General features: G+C 36.9%; 1 pseudogene; it reads right to left on the reverse strand.

Annotated features, from left to right (window-relative positions):
- Positions 1–4,590: 4,590 nt before the first annotated feature.
- LOC149138483 (cationic peroxidase 1-like) lies at positions 4,591–23,325 on the reverse strand (annotated as a pseudogene).
- Positions 23,326–25,702: the final 2,377 nt, after the last annotated feature.

Genomic DNA, 25,702 nt, shown 5'->3' on the forward strand with positions numbered 1-25,702 from the left:
CTATTATAACATATGAAGTAATGTCAATTACATCACTATGTTTGATATGACCTCATGCTTGACTCCTATTAAGAGGAGCTTCCCAAAGTTAAATTGTAGCAAATGGATTTACTCACTAACACAAGCTTCTATGTTTGTTTGCAGCTTTGGAAAGTTAACTTTCACTCCTATTCCAAAGTGTTGCAATTGATCTAATGTAGGTGTGACTATGATAAAAAGATAAAAAAAAAAAATATAATTGATTGTAGTAGCGTTGCTTTTTAAAGTATTTATTTACTCAATAGGGTCCATAGAGATGAAATCAATGATATTATGACTCAAATCCAAATTTGATGCAACTGATATGAAAATGTAATATTTTTCAACTCAATGAATACTAACTAGAGTGAGGAGCAAGAGGTTTCAAGAAAATAAACAAGTATAACATTCAAAGCAAGAAACAAGAACCTTTTTTTTTTAAATGTAAGTCAAAGAAACTACATAATACATGATTCTTGGCTCCTCCTCACCATGAGAAGGATTTTTTTATTTATTTTTTAAATGCAACTTACTTTGCTTAAAAATGAAAGCTAAAGTATACTTCACTTATGAATTCCAATACACGATTTTTATGTTTGTGAAAATCAATAACCTATGAAAAGTAATAATTTTTTTTCCCAAAATATGAACAACAAGGTTTTTGAAAATGATTACTCTGGAAATAGAAAGAAAGATCCAACAAGATAATCATCTACACTAATGACACTTTCCTTCAATAGGTCAACAGAGAAATCAAATCAAAGCAATATAACAATGGATTTTTTCACAAAGTAGTGAAATGAAACTAAACCAAAAAAATTCACTTATAACATATTGAAACTTAACCCAAAAACCAAATTGATCCTCTGATTAAAAATAAAACAGAGAAAGATAGAGAAATTTCAATTTTTCAATGATCATTGCAGTTCAACAATATACACTAGTGTGATGGTAACAATTGTTGAGAAGAAAAATGCAATTTCATTGCATTGTCTCTCATAGCAGGATGTAATGGCCACAAAAGCTAAGAAAAAATTAAAAATTCTAAAAATATCTCACAGTTCTAGGTTTTTCCAAATTAATGAAGGTTGACCAAAAACTTAGAACACAATTTGACTTTTCAAAAACAAGGGAAAATGAAGAGCATATTGCTCTCCAGTGGAGTCGCCAATTTGTTTGCTGAACAAATATTATCCTGTTGATAGGATAGATCTCCATAGACTTGGAAACCAAGTCTAGAAACAAACAAACAAACATATGAAATCATTCCCTAATTTATGATTAAATCATAGATGTAAGTGAGATCCATAACTCATAACTTTTTTCTGAAATGTTTGATGATGATCCTTGATGTTGTCCTTTGTAGCTTTGGACCTCTCTCTCTTAATTCTCAGAGAAGAGACCTATAAAGACAAACAAACAAGTGATCAAAGCATATAACAAATCAATGATTCAATCATAAACCATGTAAGTGATCAAGGAATCTTACAATAAACATCATGACAAATGTATATGGGAAATAAACATATATTTGTATTAATAATGAAGAAAATGAGAATTAAAACCAAGCCTTGATGTTGGAAGCCTCCTTCAAATGATCCTCAGTGCAAGCCCTTGTAATCAAGAAGTCTCCAATGAATACTTTGATAACATTTAGGTATAGTTAAAAAGTAAAAAATGACAACCAAGTTATCTTTGAGTGCATTGCACTTATAGGGAAAGAATGGAAGTTGAGATCCATGAACGAAGGGATGATATCCATAATAGATGGAATGGAATCCATAATGGGAGGAACAAAGGTCTAGGATAGGAGTTCGAATCCAATATTCACTGCTTTGTACTAGATACCATTTACAATGCTTTTGAAAGGAAGTTTATTTTGCTTCTTTTGTTTTTACTCATGTAAGAAGACCATCGTGCCCTTAACATAGGAAAACCATGATCACATCGCAATTCGTTAGTTGTTCAAGGTGTGACCATTGCAAGTTGTGAACTGATGTCCCACGATGATTTCCAAAATTGGAGTTTTTTTAGGTATTTATTCCAGGATTCTTGTACTTCATGGAGATGTATTTCTTTGATCTTTCATGGGAATTCATGACAATAATTCATGAGATAGAGAAGGATCTAGATTTGGCATCATTTTCATGGATGTAACAAATTGATGTGTAATACCTATCCTCTTGTAAGCTATGTAAGGGCACCAAGAAGTTATTCCTTTGTGATTTCATCTATGAGATGCAAATTACCCTCCAGATTAATAGAAAACGGTTAGCTACTTTTAGAATGGCATCTATAGTTTCTATAGAGTCCTTGAAGAGAATTTGAAAGTGGAACATCTCTTCATTGACTAGGACATAAAAAGACGTAGCTTTGGCACCATTTGCGTTGTAACAAAACACTCTTTTAAAAAATAACGCACTTTAACTTTAGATATATTAATCTTAAAAAATAAGATGGCATGCAATGTATTACTAATAGTTAGTTTTCTACTTTTATACAACTCTATAATTTATTGACTGAAATATCAAACTTGAAATGATAAAATTTTATAATATATATATATATATATATATATATATATATATATATATATATAGATATATAATTAATTTTTCTAAGGAATAAATATTTACATTCACTGTAGTCCTTGCTGGAATTGATATGGTGTTAAACCTCTTCGAGAGTTTACTAAATAGATTATTCACTACTTTAGTACATCATTTTATCCCTTAGCAATTCAGACTTCTATCGATTGTGCATCATTTACAAAATGTTTTAAAACAAAACTTATTTTCTTACCATAGCATTAGGATCATGCTTTCACTTTATAAAATCCATGTACTCTTTTACAACAAATAAAGACCAACTATGAAAAACAACCTCATTAGGAAAAAAAGACTAGAAATGGATTTCCATATATTATGTCTTTGAGCCATCCAAGAACTCTTAGATATCGAATGACTCTAGAGGTAGAGCCAAAGATTCTTTTGACAACACAACGTATTTCATATTGAGCACTCTGTAGACATGTCTAAATGAATCCATTCAAAATATTTGATTGAAACCCTTAAGTCTTGCAATAGAGAGCCTAAACACACATTTTCCACAATGACCTTTTTCGAGACCCAATTCCTAACCAACTTCAAGTTTTTCAACGTCTATAGTTATTTACACCTTTCTCAATGGCAACTAAGAGAAGATTCAAGAGGAAAAAACAATCAACTTTGTTATTTGATCCCTTTCCTGGAGCATACTTAATGTGAAGATAATTATTTTGATTCACAAATCAAATGATTCCAATCTTGTAGACTAGAGGATGGCCTTAACTCACGCCATTGAAGAATCCCCATGGGATATCAAAATCAAATCTAGCTTAGGCATAAAAGGCATCCTTTGTTCTTTGAGCTTGATGATTAATTAAATAGTTGGTTTGAGTGGAATATTCACATTTTTGAAAATTTCAGATTTAAGATTTTTTGGATTGTTATTTAGTTGTAATTGCTTTTCTAGACCTATTTATATTGATTTGGAGATTGACGTTTCAAACCCACTACTAAGGTTTATCACCAAAATATACAAATATATGGAAAACTAATCACCTTTAATATTTGATAAATAAGGAAATGTTTTTAGGTTTTTGAGAAAAATGATGGATAAAAAAATTATTAAAAAAAATAAATTATGCATATCTTATAATTTGAGTGATTATGTTATTAATAAAATTAATATTGATATGAATTAAAAAGTTTTTGCAAAGATTAATTTATATGTATATTTATATTATTAAAATTAATAATTTATTTGCTATTATAATATAAAATGATTTCTGTATTCTTTATATTTAAGAATAATTATTGTATTCATAGCATATTGAAATTAATTAATATCTTAAAAATATTTATACCAAGGATTAGAGTCAAATAATGCAAGGAACAATATAAGAAAACTAAATAAACCAATGGGAGAATTAATGATGAATGGAATTTAAGTTAAATGGTCTCAAAAGAATAGTTAATGTATTCTATAGTATATTGAAATTAATTAATATCTTTAAAATATTTATAAAGAGGGATTAGAGTCAAATAATGTAAGGAACAATATAAGAAAACTAAATAAACTAATAGGAGAATTAGTGATGAATGGAATTTAAGTTAAAGGGTGTCAAAAGTTCTGGATTTGGAGATCCAATTTTTGCTTATGAGCCAACAAAAATTAACTTTTAAACCCTTTTATTTATAATTCAGAGGCCACACTTTGACTCAAAATATATACTTAAATCAAAACTCCTCACCACTTTAACACATAAAATTAAAATGCAATTTAACTCGTTTCAAGCAAGTAAAATTATGAAAGCCCTTCCAAATAAAATTTGGCGCAGATTCCACTTTGTAAAACTCAAAATAGAACATATTATTTTCAATCTACGCGATCAATACTTGCGATTATAAATTAAAGACATTCGGCAGATTAAAAATCGAAGACTTCCACTTTCAGATTAAGGACACCATGCTGTTCGGCTGACTAAACACAGTAAACTATTCGGCGGACAACGGCCAGTTCATAGGTTGGCTAGTTAGGCTTTCTCCAATTCTTTCAGATCTCTCCGCTGCTGTCCGTTAGAGGTTTGATATTCCCCATCTTTACTATGGCCGCAGCAAAGCCGGAGAAAAAATTGTTCTGTTTGGTACTGTACAAAGTCACCTGTGAATCAGTGGGCTTTCCGTTGAAAATTTCCTGATCAGAGTGGAGAAGCCCTTTCTTGATTTTCAAATTGTTGTAGTAGTTATTGTCAAAGGTGGTGGGAGTCACATAATCCAGTGGCGTTGGTAGGAGGACACTTTGAACGTAATGAAATAGAGTACGTAGTGTCTATATTGGTGTTGTTGTAAATATGGCCTCTGAAACTCACGCACCAAGCTTGCCCGATAGTATGAGCACCAGCGGATTGAATATATCATATCACATTGATGGCAATTTTTTTACTAGGTAGTTTATTTTCCCAACCACAATCATGGAATTTTATTTCAAGGAAATACTGAACTCAACCAATTAAATTAATTCTCTGGAGTATATCATATTTCAAGGAAATACTGAACTCAACCAATTAAATTAGTTCTCTGGAGTATATCTTATTGAACTCAAAGGTATTTTTATCTAGATTGCTGATTTCCCGAATATTTAGTAATCAACCGGACATGAGAGCTGTCATTTATTTAGCAATCAATGAACATGAGTGCAGTCAATTATTTAACTTGGATTGCTGATTTACCTGGTATTTAACAATCAACGGTTACAATTTTATGATAATTAATACATTATACTATTATTGTATGAAAAAATAATTTTATCTCCATTTATCTAGATTACTGATTCGCCACATGTTTAACAATGACTCAATTATTTAACTGCACCCATATCCTTCTTATTACCCAATATTAAAAACACTCCCCAAAAAATATATAAAATATATATTTTCTCCTCATTACAATTTTATGATAATTAATGCATTATACTAATATTGTATGAAAAAAATAATATTACTAGCAAGTGTAACCATTTTCGTTGTGGAGAGCCCCTGCACTTTGAATAGTGAGATGATGGTGCTTAGATTGGAAGTGGGGTGTAAGGACCACGAGCTGCAGGTGGAAACGCACGAGCGAAGAGCTGCGACATGATAGTTGAAATGTGACCAAGTGTGGGCGTTTGGTGTATATACCCGTGGGCGGTCCCGGGCGAGCCAATGGGCGGGCAAGCCGACGGGCAGGCGAGCCGATGAGTGGGCGAACCAAACGGTGAACGCACACGACGGTTGGGTTGGTCGGTGGGTGGGCCGACCCGTTCAAAAGTTGAAACAAATGAAATGTATGGTCGGCCGATGGGGTGGATGTAACGATTCAACGTTGGACGAACCATATACATAGGAGGAGCTTGGCATGGAGCTAAGTCATCAATCAACCAAGCTTTCTAAGCATCCAAGGGTGGAAAGGCAAAGAAGTGTCAGTTGTTTGAAATCCGGGCGAAGGTGCAAGCGAATACAGGCCGAAGCACCGAGCTGAGAAAAGTTGTGCGAAGTCATTGGGCGAGGGCGTCGTGCAGAAAAGTCGTGCAAAGTCATTGGGCCAGGGCGTCGTGTAGAAAAGTCATGCGAAGTCATCGGGCGAGGGTGTCGTGCAGGAAAGTTGTGCGAAGTCATCGGGTGAGGGCGTCGTGCAGGAAAGTCGTGCGAAGGGTCGTTCGAGGGCATTCAGGCAAGATCATTCGAGGTCGTTCGAGGGCGCGACAGGGCGTCCATTCGAACGGTCGTTTGGGAAGTCGTTCGAGGGCGCAGCAAGGCGTCCGCCCGAACGACACAAGCTAGCGAACAGTGAACCAAGTGAAGTCTTGAACGGGTGACACGACTTGCCGGTGAACGAGTTGGGCGTTCGGTGGGAGCGTTCGACGAGTTGAACGAAACGCGTTCGAGTGAACATGCGAAGGCAAATGACGAGTTGGGAAAGAGTTGTGCAGGCAACCGTGTGGGCGCGCCGATGAATTGGGCTAACTGAGTTGTGCTGATGATTGTAAAAATATTCTAAGTGTAAATTTGGGGTTTCCTCAAGATTTAACTTGTATATTGTAAACTGTTATTATTATTATTACAGGCAGACTCATCATAGGGAGTTGCCCCTCCTAGTTATACTGTTGTGTATTTCATGTTAATGCTAATTCATGGTGTAATGAAGTTAATATGATGAATGGTATAACAAAAGATATGCTTAGCTGTTGAAAAATAAATGAAGTATAGACATAAGGCGTAGTCCATGACCGTGAGTATTGGTGAAAAGAAAGTGGTCGGTGGTGCCACACTTCCTATAGTGCGGTTGGAAGAGTACCGCCAGTGTAGGGGCGTGACAGGTGGTATCAGAGCTGGTGAACGATGGGAAGCTAAATACTTGACATTCGTGACAGGTGATTCAGAGAATCAAGGAGTATGTCTATCTTGCAGAAAATGAGTTTTGCAACCTTCGAAGAATGGCAAGGGCACACATCAGGGCCAAGTCAATTTGAAGGAAGTCTACTTGAAGAATCAAGTGAGTTTGAACAAAGAATTGAGGAAGTGAGTAAGGACTTGTTTGAAACGATGGATGCTGTTCATGCTTTAGTCAAGGAAGAGATCTCTGACATGAATAGGGATGAAGCCTATCGACTTGCAGGGAAAGTGGACTTGTTTGATGCAGAACTCAAGGAGTTGAAGATAAGGCAGAACTTGATTCGAAAGAAGCTGGAATGGCTAACTCTTGAGAAAAAGCAGTTCATAGCTTTCATTCAGGATAAGGAGAAAGCTGCAGAATGTGATGATAAGAAAGAGGAAGCCATGATAATCGAGGATGTTGCAGATATGAAAACGATAGAGGAGGAACTTGAAAGTGTTCAAGTTGGACCAGATCATGCAGTTTGCATACATTGGTGGATGAGGAAACTCACATGGAGGAGCCTCATGATGAAGTAAGTATTATTGATACTTGTGTTTCAGTTGAGCATTTGGTAGATGAACCGTATGCACGGAAGAGAAAAATCAGTTTGCCAATGTTGGCATTATGATACAGGTGATACAGGTGTTGTACTTGATGGCAACTCTCTCAGATGACAAATCACAGTTCAGGCTACATAGAATGAAGAAAGAAAAGTATACACAGGTTCACCTTGACCAACCCGCGTATACACGCAGGTTCATTGAACAAAAGAAGCGTATATGTACACACGCACTTTCACGAAAGGAAAGGCGCGTACATGTTGGAAAACTAAGTTTTGGTCCGTGGTATTTGATCCATGGTATTTCGGTATTGATCCATGGTATTTGATCCGAAGTGTTGACCCCAGTTATTTGGTCCAAGGTATTGGTTCTAAGTGGTTTTGGCCCATGGTATTGAGTAAGGCCTAGGACTATAAAAAGAGGAGAAGATCATTAGGAAAAGGCACTCATGAATTGAATATCTAATGAAGAGCAAGATCTAGAATACAAGTTATTAGGTTATGGTGCACAGCTGGATCTGAATCAAGAATGAACCTGAGTGCTTGAGGAAGGATAAGTTCTATTGAAGGGTCAAGACCTTAAGGTTTCAAGAGAAGTATCTTTGTGTGGTTTTTATTTCTTATCTGAATAACTGGCGCATGTTATAATCTGTAAATATGATGATCTGGGTATAATTGATGTCTGAAGTTTTTGTAAAGTTTAAATCATCATTTACAGATCTGTACGCAGGTTCACTTTAGCAAAGGCGCGTATACACGTTGGGTCTAAATATCAAAAGAGCGTATACACAAGTTCACCTTGAGTGGACTACGTATGTATGTAGGTTCGACACGTTGAAGTAGCGTATACCTAAGAAAATATGCTTTAGCTACTTCTGTTTGATGTTGCATTGTTCTAGGTTATAGCATGAGTTCTGGTTATTGTTTCTGTATTCTAGTTACAACATTATGAGAAGTGATTGTTTGATTCAGTTTTGGTTTTTGCAAAGAATATTGATTGATGCAGATATATTTGATGGTTGATTGATGTTATTGATGGATCCAGTTTGAAAATTAATAAAATGTGGTCCCTGGAAGAAAAGAGAAGGTTGTAGCCTTCTCTAGGCCTGCACTTACGTACTAGTAAACACAACAGCTAGTACAAGAGCTAGGGGGTTGTAGCTCCCTTCCAGGAGAAGCTAGAGAACGAGAGAAGGTTGTAGCCTTCTGCAGGTAGAAGCCTGCGTACTGGTATAAGTCTGCACCAGTACAAAAATTGTAAAAAGATGTTTCTTATTAAAAAAAGATAGAGATGGTTGGAGCAGGTGGTTTTCACCCACATTGGGTTTCCACCTTATATCTTGTGTTCATGTGTGTGATTGTCTATTCTATTTTTACTGCTCCTGTTCACTGTTTATATGGTTAATGAAGTTCTGATGCACTGATTAAATATCAAAATATAATGTATTAACTGAATCATAAGTTTACTGGATATACGCTGGTTGCATTAATCACAGTTGTGTATACACACGGGTTTCCTTAACTGAAGTAGCGTATATGAATCAGAGTAGGAAATGAAAAAGTTTTATTGATTTGCTAATACTAATTCACTCCCCCTCTTAGTATTATTTCCAACAATTGGTATCAGAGCAGGTCCTTCAGAAGAAGCTTGATCACTTGAAGGATGATCTATCATCATGAGTAACTACGAAAGAGATGGATCCATTAGACCACCAATCTTTGATGGGAACAACTTCGTTTATTGGAAGATAAGAACTACAACCTATCTTCAATCTCTTGGAACAGATGTCTAGCAAATCGTGGAAAGAGGATATACATTTCCATTAGCAATCCCTACAAATACGGTAGGTAAAAAGCAATATGAAACCAATGCCAAGGTTGTCAATACATTATTGGGGAGTCTGTCACAATCCGAATTTGTCAAAGTTATGCAACTCAAAACTGCCAAAGAAATATGGGACAAGATCATTCTAAGCTATGAAGGAGACAATCAGGTAAAACATGCGAAACTACAATATCTCAGAATTCAATATGAAACTCTCAAAATGCACAATGATGAAAGTATAGCTAATTACTTCTTACGTATAGATGAGATTGTTAATTGCATGAAGAACTTGGGTGAAGAGATAAAAGAAGTTACTTTAGTTGAAAAGTTTTTAAGATCCTTGTCTACTAAGTTTGAATCAAAAGCATCTGTGATAGAAGAAAAGCAAGATCTTCGGACTATTACTATGACACAGCTGCACGGAATCTTAACTGCTTTCGAAATGAGAAAAGGAGGTCCATCAAATATGAGAGAAGTCGCATTCAAAGCTTTGGGAAGAGAAGAATTCCATGAATCAAGACATATTTCAGAAGGAGAAGAAGAGGCAAACTTTGTCAAGAACCTTCAACGGGGTTCCGAGAGATTCAGAGGTAAACTACCTTTCAAATGGTTTGCTTATGGAAGAGTCGGTCATTATGCTGCCAAATGTCCTCATAAAGATAAGCTTGATAAAGGTAAGGAATCAACAAAATGGAACAGAAAACAAAGTGTAAGTAAGAAGAGCTACTATACTCATGAAGATAGTGATGGTTTATCAAATAGTGATGAAGATGAAAATAGTAATGACTATAGACTTCTAATGGCTTTTGAAGATGATGATTTCTTGGATGCTTTAGATGAGGATGACCTTGATGAAGAAATCTGTAAACTCAAAGTCTGTTTAGAAGAAAAGAATATGATTATACATACTCTGACATTCCAACTTGCTAAAAGAGAAAACACAATGAAAAACTGGAATGTGAAATTGTGGGTCTGAGAAAGGATATTGAGAAAACAAAAGCTCTCAATCTTAGATTTGCTAAAGGATCAGAAACATTAAATGAAATTATCAAAGTGCAGCGTTCTCCTCTGATAAAGACAGGTCTTGGATATACTGAAGAAACATCTCAATCACAGAAGTCGTCAACCTCCACTAAAAGCTATCTCGATGCAGCAAAGAGCAGTAAACAGTTTGATAGTCGTTAGCAAAGGCATAAAGAAGACCACCAGGTAAATCAGGATCAATTTACTTCAAGGATGAACAGAAGCTACAAACCTCAGGTAAATCATACTCAATCTGCTTCAAGAATGAATATCAATAGAAACTACAATCACCAGGTCAGTAGATTCGATAATTGCAGGAACTTCTTTAATGGCCAATGTTTCTCATGTCATAATTTTGGACACAAAGCTACTCAATGTGTTGCTTACAAGACAATCATGACTAGAGAAGCATGAAATCAAAGGAATGTGACAGGGATCATGAAACGGACTTACAATAACTTTTCTCTTCTTGAAAATGAAATAGAATGCTCCATCTGCAACAACTTCAGTCATGAAGAATCTGAATGCAGGAGTAAATTTCGGCAAACATCTCAGAAGGAGAAAACTTCATTAAGTCCAAAAATATGGAAAAATAAAGAGCCGCAACCAGAAAGATGTGGTATAGCCTTGTATGCAGAAGGACAAGAAAATCAGTGGTATATCGACAGTGGATGCTCAAAACACATGATAGGTGACAAAGAAAAACTTCAGTCATATAATGCCTTAGAAAAGGAAAAGAAGGTCTCATTTGGAAATGACACTCCTGCTGTCATAAAAGGTAAAGGCTCCGTTCTCTTAAAAGAAAAGGTTGAAGCTGGGAATGTTATGTAAGTTGATGGTCTTAAGCATAACCTATTAAGTGTCAGTCAAATGTGTGATCAAGGAAATGAAGTAGTATTTCGATCAAATGGATGTGTTGATCATAAGCTTGATATAGGAGAAACAATGATCAAAGGTGTAAGAACTCCAAACAACTTGTACATACTCAAGGGAGGACAACAACAGTGCTATCTAAGCAAAAATGATGAACACTTGCTATGGCACAGAATACTGGGGAATCTAAGCTTCCCTTAAATAAGAAAAGCATGCAGATACCACACTATTCGTGATCTTCCGGATATCAACATTCCAGAAAATACAATATGCAAATCATGTCAATTTGGTAAGCAAACCAGAGCACATTTCCCTGAAAAGGAAGGATCAGCTAGTAAGCCTCTTGAACTTGTTCATACTGATTTATGTGGACCATCAAGGAAAAAGTCACCTCGTGGAGAAGAATATTTTATATTGTTCATTGACGATTTTTCAAGAATGTGTTGGATAGGACTTCTAAAGCATAAAGATGAAGCATTTGAAAAGTTCAAAGCCTTCAAAGCTTTAGTTGAAAATGAATCAGATCGCAAAATCAAATGCCTCAGATCTGATCGAGGAGGGGAATTTACCTCGGATGAATTCTTCGACTTTTGTGAAGAACATGGAATAAAAAGGGAATTCTCCACCGCAAGGACACCTTAGCAAAATGGAGTGGTAGAAAGGATGAACAAAACTATTCAACAAATGGCTCAGGCTATGCTAGATGAGTCTGGAACTCCTGCAACCTTCTGGGGTGAAGCTGCATTTGCTGCCGTAACTATTCTCAACAAAACAAATATTCAGGTAAACAACACCCAAACTTCTCATGAACTCTGGTATGGTAAGACTCCTACTATAGAATACTTCAAAGTTTTTGGAAGTAAATGTTACATCAAAAGGATTGATGAAAACCTTGGCAAGTTTGAACCTAGAGCAAATGAAGGAATTCTCCTTGGTTACTCTTCCCGAAGTAAAGGATATAAGTGTTATAATAAAAGACTTGGGAAAATTGTTGAAAGTATTGATGTTGTGATTGATGAAGCAGGAAAAAATCCAAAGCAGGTAAAAACCGAAGATTATGAAGAAGATGAGGATTATCCTTCCACATCAAATCAGACTAATTCTGAAGAAGAAACCAATGAAGCACCAGAAGAACAGATAACGGTAGAAGAAAAGACTCCATCCAGGTATGTCCAGAAAAATCATCCAGAGACTCAAATTTTGGGACAGAAAGAGGCAGGTGTGCAGACAAGAAGAACTATTACAGAATCCTCAAGCTATCTTGCATTGCTTTCCTCCATCGAACCTCAAAATGTAAATGAAGCATGCAAAGATGAATGTTGGGTCAAGGCCATGAATGAAGAGCTTGAGCAGATTGAAAAGAATAATACTTGGGAATTAGTTCCTAGACCTCATGATAAGAATATCATAGGAACCAAATGGATATTCAAAAACAAGCTGAATGAAAATGGAGAAGTTATTAGAAACAAGGCCAGACTTGTTTGTAAAGGGTATGCTCAACAAGAAGGTATAGATTTTGAAGAAACTTTTGCACCTATTGCAAGACTTGAAGCCATAAGAATGTTCCTTGCTCTTTCTAGTTTTCAGAAATTCAAAGTATACCAAATGGATGTAAAATTTGCTTTTCTTAATGGGGACTTAGAAGAAGAAGTATATATTGAGCAACCAGACGGATTCATTCTTGGAAATGATCCAAAACTTGTATGCAGACTCAGAAAGGCTCTCTATGGTCTAAAACAAGCTCCAAGGGCATGGTATTACCGTCTTGACAAATATCTTCATCAACAAGGTTTCTCAAAAGGATTAGCTGATAGCAATCTATATATAAAGATTGACAATAATAAATTACTAATACTTATTGTGTATGTTGATGATATCATTTTTGGTAGCAATGAAGAAGCCATGAGTCAAAACTTTGCTTTGGTAATGCAGCAAGAATTTGAAATGTCCCTATTTGGTGAGCTCACATATTTTCTTGGTCTATAAGTTCAACAAAAGAAATATGGTATTTTTCTGTCACAAACTAAGTATCTCAAGTAGATCTTGAAAAACTAAGGCATGGAAGATTCTAAACTAGTATGTACCCCCATGGTAACAGGATGCAGTCTCAGCTCAAATGATGAATCAACAGCAGTACATCAACCAACCTACAGATCCATGATTGGCAGTTTACTTTATCTAGCAGGTACCTAACCAAACATCATGCATGCAGTGGGAATAGTTGGAAGATTCCAAGCAAATCCAAAGGAATCACACCTTCAGGCAGTCAAAAGGATCTTCAAATATCTTCAAGGAACTTAGAATTTTGGTTTATGGTATCCTAGGGATACAGATCTTACACTTCATGCATATACAAATGCAGATTGGGTAGGAAGTGTGGATGACAGAAAAAGCACTAGTGGTGGTGCATTCTATATGGGTTCCATATTAGTGTCTTGGTTCAGCAAGCAATAAAGTCTAGTTGCATTATCTACAGTTGAAGCAGAATATGTGGCTACTGCATCTTGCTGCACACAACTCCTTTGGATGATGCAAACATTGCAAGACATTCAAATCACATGTAGTCCACCCATCTCCATTCTATGTGATAATACAAGTGCAATCAGTATTTCAAAGAATCCAGTCATGCATTCCAAGACCAAGCACATACCCATCAAATATCATTTTCTACATGAACAAGTGCTTGAACAAAAGGTCAAATTGGAATATGTTCCCTCCAAAGAACAGGTTGCTGATATATTCACCAAACCATTGCCCAGAGAGACATTTGAATATCTCAGACAAAAGCTAGGAGTAGTTGATGCATCATCTTACTATTAAAACTTATCGATTTAAGAGAAAAGTGGTTGTACACGAGTTTCATGAAGTGTATCCACGTACATACACCGGTTTCTATGGATACAATCACTTATATGTTTGTTTGAAGAATAATAGTGGATGAAAGGAGTCTGATATGGGTTTGACAGTGATCATTTGGCACAGATTCAGGGGGAGCATATACTTATAGTAATGCATTGTTGGCATTATCGTAGAAGGTCTTGGTACAAATTCACAGTTGTTTTTGATTCAGGTGGAACAGGTTCAGGGGGAGCTCATGGTTACTGGTCTAGATGATGATTGACAGATGTTGCTGATGATAGTTGCTGATAACTATCATAGTCTTGTTTTAGATGTTTGGTCTCTATGTCATGCATATCTTTCAATGAAAAGGTCATATTTTGTTACCCCACTATGCATGGGATGGATGATGTAATGTTCTTGTTTGACATGTATAATCAATTAGTATGTCCCCACTTGGTTGGGTGGATGAGTCAAACTTGGTATATCCCCACTTGGTTGGGAGATGGATGTATGTACAACTCTTTTGTGATAGGAAGGTATTCGATGATCTATGTATAGAGTCATGTTATCTTTTTGTAGACCTTGCTTATGCTCAGGGGGAGCATGGACTCGATCATAGGAGCTCAATCAACAATTCAGCATATCAGAGATTTTAGCAGGTACTCAGGGGGAGCATGACCCTTTTCTCTTGATGAAAAAGGGGGAGAGTGATTAGTGTTGTTGTTGCCATCAAGTCCAAAGGGGGAGATTGTTGGCATTATGATACAGGTGATACAGGTGTTGTACTTGATGGCAACTCTCTCAGATGACAAATCACAGTTCAGGCCACATAGAATGAAGAAAGAAAGGTATACGCAGGTTCACCTTGACCAACCCACGTATACACACAGGTTCATTGAACAAAAGAAGTGTATACGTACACATGCACTTTCATGGAAGGAAAGGTGCGTACATGTTGGAAAACTAAGTTTTGGTCTGTGGTATTTGATCCATGGTATTTTGGTATTGATCCATGGTATTTGATCCGAAGTGTTGACCCCAGGTATTCGGTCCAAGGTATTGGTTCTAAGTGGTTTTGGTCCATGGTATTGAGTAAGGCCTAGGACTATAAAAGGAGGAGAAGATCATTAGGCAAAGGCACTCATGAATTGAATATCTAATGAAGAGCAAGATCTAGAATACAGGTTATTGGGTTATGGTGCACAACTGGATTTGAATCAAGAATGAACCTAAGCGCTTGAGGAAGGATAAGTTCTATTGAAGGGTCAAGACCTTAAGGCTTGAAGAGAAGTATCTTTGTGTGGTTTTGATTTCTTATTTGAATAACTGGTGCATGTTGTAATCTGTAAATATGATGATCTAGGTATAACTGATGTCTGAAGTTGTTGTAAAGTTTAAATCATCATTTACAGATCTGTATGTAGGTTCACTTTAGCAAAGGCGCATATACACACTGGGTCTAAATATCAAAAGAGCGTATACGCAGGTTCGCCTTGAGTAAACTACGTATGTACACAGGTTCGACATGTTGAAGTAGCATATACCTAATAAAATATGCTTTAGCTACTTCTGTTTACTGTTGCAGTGTTTTGGGTTATAGCATGGGTTCTGGTTACTATTTTTGTATTTTGGTTACAACATTCTGAGAAGTGATTGTTTGATTCAGTTTTGGTTTGTGCAAAGAAGATTGATTGATGCAGATATATTTGATGGTTGATTGATGTTATTGATGGATCCAGTCTGAAAATTAATGAAACATGGTCCCTGGAAGAAAAGAGAAGGTTGTAGCCTTTTGTAGGCCTGCACCTACGTACTAGTAAACACAATAGCTAGTACAAGAGCTAGGGGGTTGTAGCTCCCTTCCAGGAGAAGCTGGAGAACGAGAGAAGGTTGTAGCCTTCTGCAGGTAGAAGCCTGTGTACTGGTATAAGTCTGCACCAGTACAAAAATTGTAAAAAGATGTTTCTTATTAAAAGAAGATAGAGACGATTGCAGCAGGTGGTTTTCACCCACATTGGGTTTCCACCTTATATCTTGTGTTCATGTGTGTGATTGTCTGTTCTATTTTTACTGCTCCTGTTCACTGTTTATATGGTTAATGAAGTTTTGATGCACTGATTAAAGATCAAAATATAATGGATTAATTGAATCATAAGTTTATTGGATATACGCTGGTTGCATTAATCACAGTTGCATATACACGCGGGTTCCCTTAACTGAAGTAGCGTATATGAATCAGAGTATGAAATGAAAAAGTTTTATTGATTTGATAATACTAATTCACCCCCACCTCTCAGTATTATTACCAACAACCAATGTAATGGAGGATCGTACCATGTATGTTTACGATGAGACCTTGTATGGAGAAGCAAGAATCATTGACTGTTGCAAGACTTGTTGAGGTTGTTTGTGACCTTATGACAGAAGGCACGAGGGCACGTGACAAGGGAGGAACATGATGATCATTGCAGAAGAATGGGTCATGCTTTAGCCACATGGAGAATTGGCTAAGTGCCCGGCATGACTCATGGACAGATTGGAGGAGGGCACACACTTGAGTATGGTGATACTTGGGTGGACTTCTCATGGCCAAGACCAAGAGGAAGTCTTGGTGGAACCTTTAGTGGGGGAGCTATGATGGAAGAGACTCGTGATGTGATGATGATATGGTTGGGTGACCGAGTTCACTAGACCGGATTTGCAGGCTTGGATGAGGATGACCAATTGTTGTGATGGGTCTACTTAGTTGGACAACATGGGCAACTTGAGTCATGGACATCAGGTTGGAGACATGGAGCATGGCAGTCTTATGCAGGGACATTATGCAGGAGCACTTGTAGAGGTGTCATTTATGGGCATCTAATGAGGAGTGCCAAGGCAAGGATGTTGTGCAAGTGGATTTGCTGATGTGACATGGAGATGTTTTACTTATGAGCCAATGGAGAGGTTGTGCACTTGAGTACAACAAGGCCATGGACTTGGTTGGATTTGTGAGCAGACTATGGAGCATTCCTACTACATGGAAAGCTGAGGCATCTTGCAGAGACCTTTGGGCCGAGACATGTATGCTTGCTAGAGTGTTGGTTGGAGATGACTCATAGAGCTCATGATGACATGATGTTGTGACTTTTGAGGACTTCATATTATGGTGGACTTAGAGGATTTGATGCATTGAGGAGCTGAGGTCAAGGACTTTGATGCAGGATGGGGTGCATACTTTTGAGTACATGTATGGGTGTGCTTGAAAGAGTGACTTGATGAGGAGGATCGATATGAGACACTTTGGAGTGATAGAGTTGCAGCGATGGTGATGCCTTGGTGGCAACACTTGGGCATGGGTCGGAAGATGATTTCTTCATTTTGAGGAGATGGATATTTCGTAGATGGATGATGATGTTGGGATAGATGCGACTGATTTCATGCAGCACATTGATACCAAACATCATGGACAACATGTTGCATATGAGATTGAGACTAATTCATGGACCTGGGCATGGCTTACTTATATGGAGATGGATTCTTGATCGAGTTGATGTTGTGACAGGAGTCTGAGAAATGACTGATGATAGCATGAGAATGTGCATTCTCATGGTTTGAGCGTGACGGTTGGATTAGCTACCCAATTAGTTCAAGTCATGAGGGCTATAATAGTGTACAAAGATGTGTTAGCATTGTGGTAGAGTATCATGACAACAGTTCACATGATGACAGTACATGATGAGGTCGACACAATTTGTTCCAGTAAGCATGTAGCTTGAGATGGAGGGGCCAACCATCCATAGGGGAAGAAACATGTGGAGATTGTGATGGATGTGGTTGATGATCATGGATTGAGGAGACTTTCCGATGTATAACATACCGATGGGTTATATGCCTTGGTATGGATGTCTTGGTGATAGATAGTTGCTGGGATGAGAGATTATCGAGGACGACAATGATTTCAAGTGGGGGAGAATGTAAGGACCATGAGCTGCAGGTGGAAACATGTGAGCAAAGAGCTATGGCACAATGGTTGAAATGCGACCAAGTGTGGGCGTTTGGTGTATATACCCATGAGAAGTCCCGGGCGAGTCGACGGGCGGGCAAGCCGATGGGTGGGTGAGCCGACGAGTGGGTGAACCAAACGGTGAATGCACACGACGGTTGGGTCGACCAGTGGGTGGGTTGACCCGTTCAAAAATTAAAACAAATGAAATGTATGGTCGGCCAATGGGGTGGACGCAACGGTTCAACGTTGGACGCACCATATACATAGGAGGAGCTTGGCGTGGGCTAAGTCATCAATCAACCAAGCTTTCTAAGTGTCCAAGGGTGGAAAGGTGAAGAAGTGTAAGTTGGTCTGAAATCAGGTGAAGGTGCAGGCGGACACGGGCCGAAGCACCGAGCCGAGAAAAGTCGTGCGAAGTCATCAGACGAGGGCATCGTGTAGAAAAGTCGTACGAAGTCATCGGGCGAGGGCGTCGTGCAAAAATGTTGTGCAAAGTCATCGGGCGAGGGCGTCGTGTAGGAAAGTCGTGCGAAGTCATCGGGTGAGGCCGTAGTGCAGGAAAGTCGTGCGAAAGGTCGCTTGAGGGAATTCGAGCAGGATCGTTCGAGGTCGTTTGAGGGTGCGGCAGGGTGTCTGTTTGAATGGTCATTCGGGAAGTCATTCTTGGGCGTGGCAGGGCATCCGCCCTAACGATACGAGCTAGTGAATGGTGAATTGGGTGAAGCCTTGAACAGGTGACATAGGTGACATGACCCGCCAGTGGACGAGTTGGGTGTTCGGTGGGAGCATTCGACGAGTTGAACGAAACGCGTTCAGGTGAACGTGCGGAGGTAAATAGTGAGTTGGACAAGAGTCGTGCGAGCAACCGTGTGGGCACGTCGATGAGCTGGGCTAACAGAGTTGTGCCGATGATTGTAAAAATATTCTAAGTGTAAATTTGTAGTTTCCTCAAGATTTAACTTGTATATTGTAAACTGTTATTATTATTATTATTATTATGGGCAGACTCATCATAAACTATTATTATTATTATTACGGGAAGACTCATCATAGGGAGTTGCCCCTCCCAGTTATACTGTTGTGTATTTCATGTTAATGCTGATTCATGGTGTAATGAAGTTAATATGATGAATGGTATAACGAAAGATATGCTTAGCTGTTGAAAAATAAACTAAGTATAGACGTAAGGCGTAGTCCATGACCATGAGTATTGGTGAAAAGAAAGTGGTCGGTGGTGCCGCACCTCCTATAGTGCGGTTGGAAGAGTACCGCCAATGTAGGGGCGTGAAATGGGGGTTGGAATGTTAGCATTTGCAATGCTTAAGTTTGCTATTCTCGAGCCTCGCCTCCCCAGTATCACTGTCCATGAAGGCCCACCCAACTGGTAATTAAAAATTTTATAAAACATATTCATTATTACTTGACATAATCAGGAGGGGTTCAGTTCCAAGAAATTATTCAAAACGAGAACAACAACAACATAACTTATTTCAACATATTCTCAGGAGGGTTTTAGTTCTAAGAAATTATTCAAAACAAGAACGACAACAACAAAATCACATGCAGCAATAGCAAGAATGTCTGTGCAAGAAACGACTCCGCTACAAGCATTCTCGACTAGGGTTTTTATGGTATCTATCTCTTCGAAACCTCTCATCGAATTGTTATTGGGAATGGCGGTCTTCTTGCTGGTTAGAGTGGAGGAGTCATCCAACAACACCGACCCATCGCAGCCCTGCAATAAATGACACCTTCAAAAATTGTGTAACTAGAATAAATAAATGCATCAATATTTTTTTGTTTAATACAAAAGTCTTTTGTTGCTTTGTTGATTTCAGAAAAGCGTTTGACTCGATTCCTAGGGATAAAATTTGGCAGAGAATGGAGGAACTTGGGGTTCCTAAACATTTGAGAGCAGTTGTGCATAGGCTGTATGAAGATGTGAAAGTCAAAATTAGAACTTCAACAGGCATTTCTGAAAGTTTTAGAAGCGATATCGGGGTCAAGCAAGGTTTCCCACTGTCTCCTACCCTTTTTGGTTTATATATCGACAAGCGTGAGGAGTGGTTAAATTCACAAGGGGGTGATGGTATCTATTTGTGCAAGTTTTTTATAAGGCTTCTTTTGTATGCATATGACCTTATTTTGATTGCTAAATCAGATTTTGGTTTGCAAGAGCACTTACTATCCCTTGAGCATTTTTGTAGAAGTGTGGGGATGCAAGTCAATATCAACAAAACGAAAGTAGTGGTCTTCTCTAAGAAAAGAAAACATAACTAGCATAAGCTCTACTTTGAAGGCAACATTCTGGAAGAAGTTGTAGATTACAAATACCTCGGGATTGACTTCAATAAAAATATAAGCTGGAATGGTTGTAGAAAGAAAAGAACTTTGGGGGGTTGGAAAGCATTTTATGCTTTTCAAAATAGGTGTAGAGAGGTATAGTTATGGGACTGGAAGACCACTCAAACTCTTTTTGGGCTTCTAGTGATTCCGGTGATTCTCTATGGTTGTGAATTGTACCCTAGCAGTACCTTCGACATGCAGTGGAGACAAATTGAAAAAATTCAGAAGCGTTTGATTACATACAAATTTAAGATTAAAAATGCAGTTCCTTATGATATCTTGTTAAGTGAAACAGGGACTGCTCCTATTGAAGCAATTGCTATGGTGCGAGTCATAAGGGATTTAAAAAAAATTGAGCAAATGGAAGAGGGTAGATGACCTAAGGTTGCCTTTAATGATAGATTGTGCAAGAGAAAAAAAACTTGGATGTAGCAAAATAACAAATGGTTTAGTAAATGGGGTATTTGCTTGAATGTGTGTCCCATAAACAGCAAAGAGATAAAAGTTTTTGTTATGGAAAAGTTCCACAAATGTACTTGGGATAAGGAGCTAGGAAGAAAGAAAAATTACTATATTGAAGTGTTTAATCCCACTCATAATCATCAACCAAAAGCATACATAGAGGCCAATATCTCTTGGAGAGCCAAAATTCTTATTGCTCAGTTAAGGACTAATTCTCATCAACTTCGTTGTGAAACAGGGCGCTGGAAAAGGCCAAAGGAAGTGTGGGAGGAAAGGGTGTGCATTTTTTGTTCTTCCGGAAAAGTGGAAATAGAAAAACATTTCATTTTAGAATGTGAGGCCTTCAAAGACAACCAGGAAAGTTATGCAGATATGTTGGGAGCTAGCTCTTGGGATAATCTATTTAGCGAGGGGTTTGTCGAGAAGCTTGGAGCAATTATTGTGAAGCTTCACAGAAAAAGCGCTGAATACATCAAGCATATGAAGAAGCAATCTGTCCCATAGGCTATCTTTAGCCTCGTGGACGTTAAAATAATTTCTTTCTTCTTTCACATGGGAATAAATAAATACATCAGTGTTTTTTTGTTTAATACCCATGGGATTTGACCTATCATAAGGACTACCCACACCCTAAATCCAAGATTCTATGAACTAAATAAATACATGAATTGGAATACTCCAAGTTGGCTAAATAATCATCAGTGTATGTAGATAATTAATTTTAGGAAATATAATTAAAAATTAGGAAGCCATTCTTTTAATTTCGGTATTTCTCTAAGAATTAAAAATTAAATAAGGTGGTCCAAATTGTAAAGTTTATTTATAATTTTATTTGTTTAATAAGTTTTATTGAATATAGATGTAATCGGCTAGTGAGATAGTGATTTTTTTTCTGAGTTATGGGGATTATGTAATTCAAAATTTAAAAAGGTTAAAACTTTATTTATATATATATATATATATATATATATATATATATATATATAATTATAATTATAATTATAATTGAAATTGAGTTAGGGAGATTATATAATTTTAAAAAGGCTAAAACTTCAAAGAGTTAAAATACATTCTCACTTTGATATGAGTAAGTTTTTAAAAATTCTATGTATTTTTACAAGGTTACTGAAAATACAACCTATAAAGTGTTTCTTAATATGAGTTAGTTTCTAAAAATTCCATGTATGTTTATAAGGTTACTGAAAATACAACCTATAAAGTGTTTCTTAAAATTTTTAATTGGAGTAAAGTTTTATTTAATTGTTATATATTTTGATTTTTTTTTTTAATATGTTTTGATCATTCTTGTTTAAAATTAACAAGATTGTTAAAATAGTCTATATTGGATGTGGAAATTTACATAATTAAAATATTTCATAATTTTTTAAACTAATAAATTTATTTACATATTTATAAATTTAATTTAAATAAAAAAATTACATATTTAAAAAAATTGAAGAAAAAACTAATAAAATAAAATAAAATGGATTACAATAATAACTTTGAAGTTAGATATTAAACTATTTCATTAATATTTTAAATTTTCATTAAATAGTCTCTATTGGATATGGAAATTTACACAATTAAAATATTCTATAATTTTTTAAACTAATAAATTAATTTACACATTTATAAATTTAATTTAAATAAAAAAATTAAATATTTAAAAAAATTGTAAAAATAACGAATTAAATTAAATTAAATTAAATTGATTACAATAATAACTTTGAAGTTAGATATTAATTAAATTGATTACAATAATAACTTTGAAGTTAGATATTAAACAATTTCATTAATATTTTAAATTTTTATTAATGGCAAATTTCAACAAATTTCAACATACATTGCAACAAAATCAACGCGCATCACTAAATATGCTTTTGACTATATATACTATTATATATTCATAAATTTATTTAAACCCTTATTCTTAGTAAAGTTGTTTTTGGTAAGATTTTTTTGGAAACTTTTTTGTGGATTTTCCTCTAATTTTTCTAAAATTCTCAAGAATTTATTGAAATTATAAATTTGATAGGTAACCCCTGCACTAAAAATGTTCTAAAGGTTTTTCAATGTGCTGAATCTATATATACAGTCCAAAAACCAGTTTAAATAACATAAATCAAGATTTGGTCTCAAATTTTTCTACCAAATTCCTACAGGAAAAATCTAATAACACTAAAAAATACCATGTTCAATGATAAAACTAAATTCTTTCACTCACATTAACGAAACAGTCGTGGAAGTGGAGGCGGAGAAGAAACGCCCCCATACGTTTTTCCTTAGCCACTGCTTGCTTCACTGCGGCTTGCACTATCAACAGAACCGACGGGCAAGAATTGTTATAAAACGTCGAGCTCAGTTGCCCATGCACGCTGTGAGTAATCGAACACATAAACATCATTACAGTAATGCATGAAAGGAGGCTTTTCATCAAAACAACCACTGTTCGTTATGGAAAAGCGCTTCAAACTAAATTAATTTGCTAATTAATTTGCTTAGCAATTTTGCAGGGTGGTTCTGGGAGATCTATGATTACCAATTTATAACAGCATATAAAAGTCTTAGGGGTCGTTCATTGATTTGCTGTAGATGCTTCTCCCTAAAGGTCATGAAGGAGTAAAGGAGTGGTCCTGTGCGTAGTTCTCAAGTTCCCGCATGGCCCTCCCCGAGACAGGGAAAGAAGCGTGTTATGAGGATTGTATTTTTCCTTTATGGTGTTTCTCAATTAACATTAATCTAATGTTAGATAGAACAATTTAAGATTGCAATGTACTCAGTCTCAATCTTAGTTTGTTTTAAAAATGATTAGATAAAATTGCTCACACTCAAAAATATATTTTATTATCTTGAATGAGGAAATTACACACATATTTATACAAGCAATAGTCTTAAGACAGGAATTCTATCTTAGACGTACAGTAGTGTGGTTGAGAGATTCTCTCAACCACACACTAAATTAGGAGAAACTATATTCTAGCTAATTCCTATTATGTAGGAACAAACTCCTCAAATGGAGAATTACAACCATAGACAAGTAGGAATTAATTATTTCTAACTCCCCCCCTAATGACTACTTGTCATGATAGTCAAATCCACCACCATCAAGCAAATTTCATGTACAGAACCTCCCAAAACACAATCTGCCTCCCCTCGCAAATCGTCAAATGAAGATAAGGATTCCAGCGGATCCCCTTCTACTCAGAAAATTAAAAAATCCTTTGAGTCCGAGCCAGGTGTTCTGCAGTCCATCTGCTCAATTGATCACAAAGCTCTCGTGTACACGCGGCCACAAAGGCACCTCAAGCCACAGAGGCGATTCTGCCACAAAGGCAAGCTGGTCACAAAAGCACTTTAGCCACAAAGACTATAGATGATTTCTGGCTCACCACCAACCCTCACTTTACAGTGACAAAAGATGGTTTCAGGCTGACCATAAACCATTACAAAGTGGTTTTAAGATCACCACGAACTTTCAGATGCCTTTAAAAAATCTTACATTTGATTCCTCATTTTGGAGTTTCTGGGTACATACAATGACTATTACAACAACTGGACTTGCTTATAACATGCTAGGGAGTCTATTCCACAAACCATACTAACTCAAACAAACATCTACTTTGTTGTCCACCATAAACGTTGTCGTTGCTCCTTTAGTGTCACTGTTGCACAAAATTAATATTTGGTGCAATTCAACCTTGTTACCCACCACATAGTACATTTGCATCATCTTTCTGATTTAATTGTCTTGGATTTACCTACATGATTTGTTAGAGTAGCTAATTCTAACAAAACCACTCCATTCAGTTAGCTAAGCTCAATGCTTATAATTCCAAAACATTTATAAATACCACATTTTACCGTTACAGTGGCAGAATATTACCAAAGAAACTGGAACCCAACTGTTATGGCTCGTCCATCACCACGCTAACCAGCCCCCATTTCAAACTGATGGCCTCCATAGCACTTTGCCAAGCAAAAGAAATCCTCTGCCCAGGCTTTCTCCGCCACTTCAAGGATTCTGTCAATGGAATGGTCTCCATCCAGAAGAACCTATGGCTCCAACAACGTAGGATGGTTGGCTCTTCTACGACGCAACACCACCGCGCTTCTACTGCGCTCGGTCTCTACATGACACCAAAGAGGTCGACTCACGGCACTTTACTCTTTCACTCCAGCGCTGGAGCTCCACGAATTCAACGCTTAACCATGGTTGAATAATGATGAAAGCCCTGTTAATGATCTTGGACCGCACCATAAAAGTCCATGACTGCACATTTCTCTCTAGGAAAAATCTGGTCAACGACAATGGCCACACAAACTCTCTGCAATCTGCGTCAACTCCATGAGAAACTCATCACTACAGAAGAGCCCAGGGGTTACAAAAAGTGAAGAATCGGTGACCTTTAAGGTACAAACATCACGGGCCTCCGGCTTGAAGCTCCCAGGTAGCTTCCCCCCATAATTCGGCAGAGAGATTGGCCTCATAGTGCTCTTCCTCGTCGGCCATGGCAGATCCACGCAGGTAGCAGATCTCAACACCAGCTTGCCTTCCTCTGCCAAGCTTGATCCGGCAATCGAACGCTGGTGAAATCTACAAACAATTCAACAAAAACGGGCAGTATCTGGATCAGGCTTGATGCCAGCTTGTTTTTCTCTTCTCGAAAGTTCAACCAACATGTCATATTTGGTTCCAACCCCTTCACATCGACCAGAGAAGTCCATAGCTTCTCTCACAGTCATTTCACCAATATGAAATCATGCTGGCTAATGTAAGCTGATGTTCTCTGGGGCACGAACTATTGTATGTT

The sequence above is a fragment of the Pinus tabuliformis genome, chromosome X (assembly GCF_031772625.1).
Source record: "Pinus tabuliformis cultivar Carrire ecotype Pingquan chromosome X, CPIR1, whole genome shotgun sequence".
Classification (NCBI taxonomy): domain Eukaryota; kingdom Viridiplantae; phylum Streptophyta; class Pinopsida; order Pinales; family Pinaceae; genus Pinus; species Pinus tabuliformis.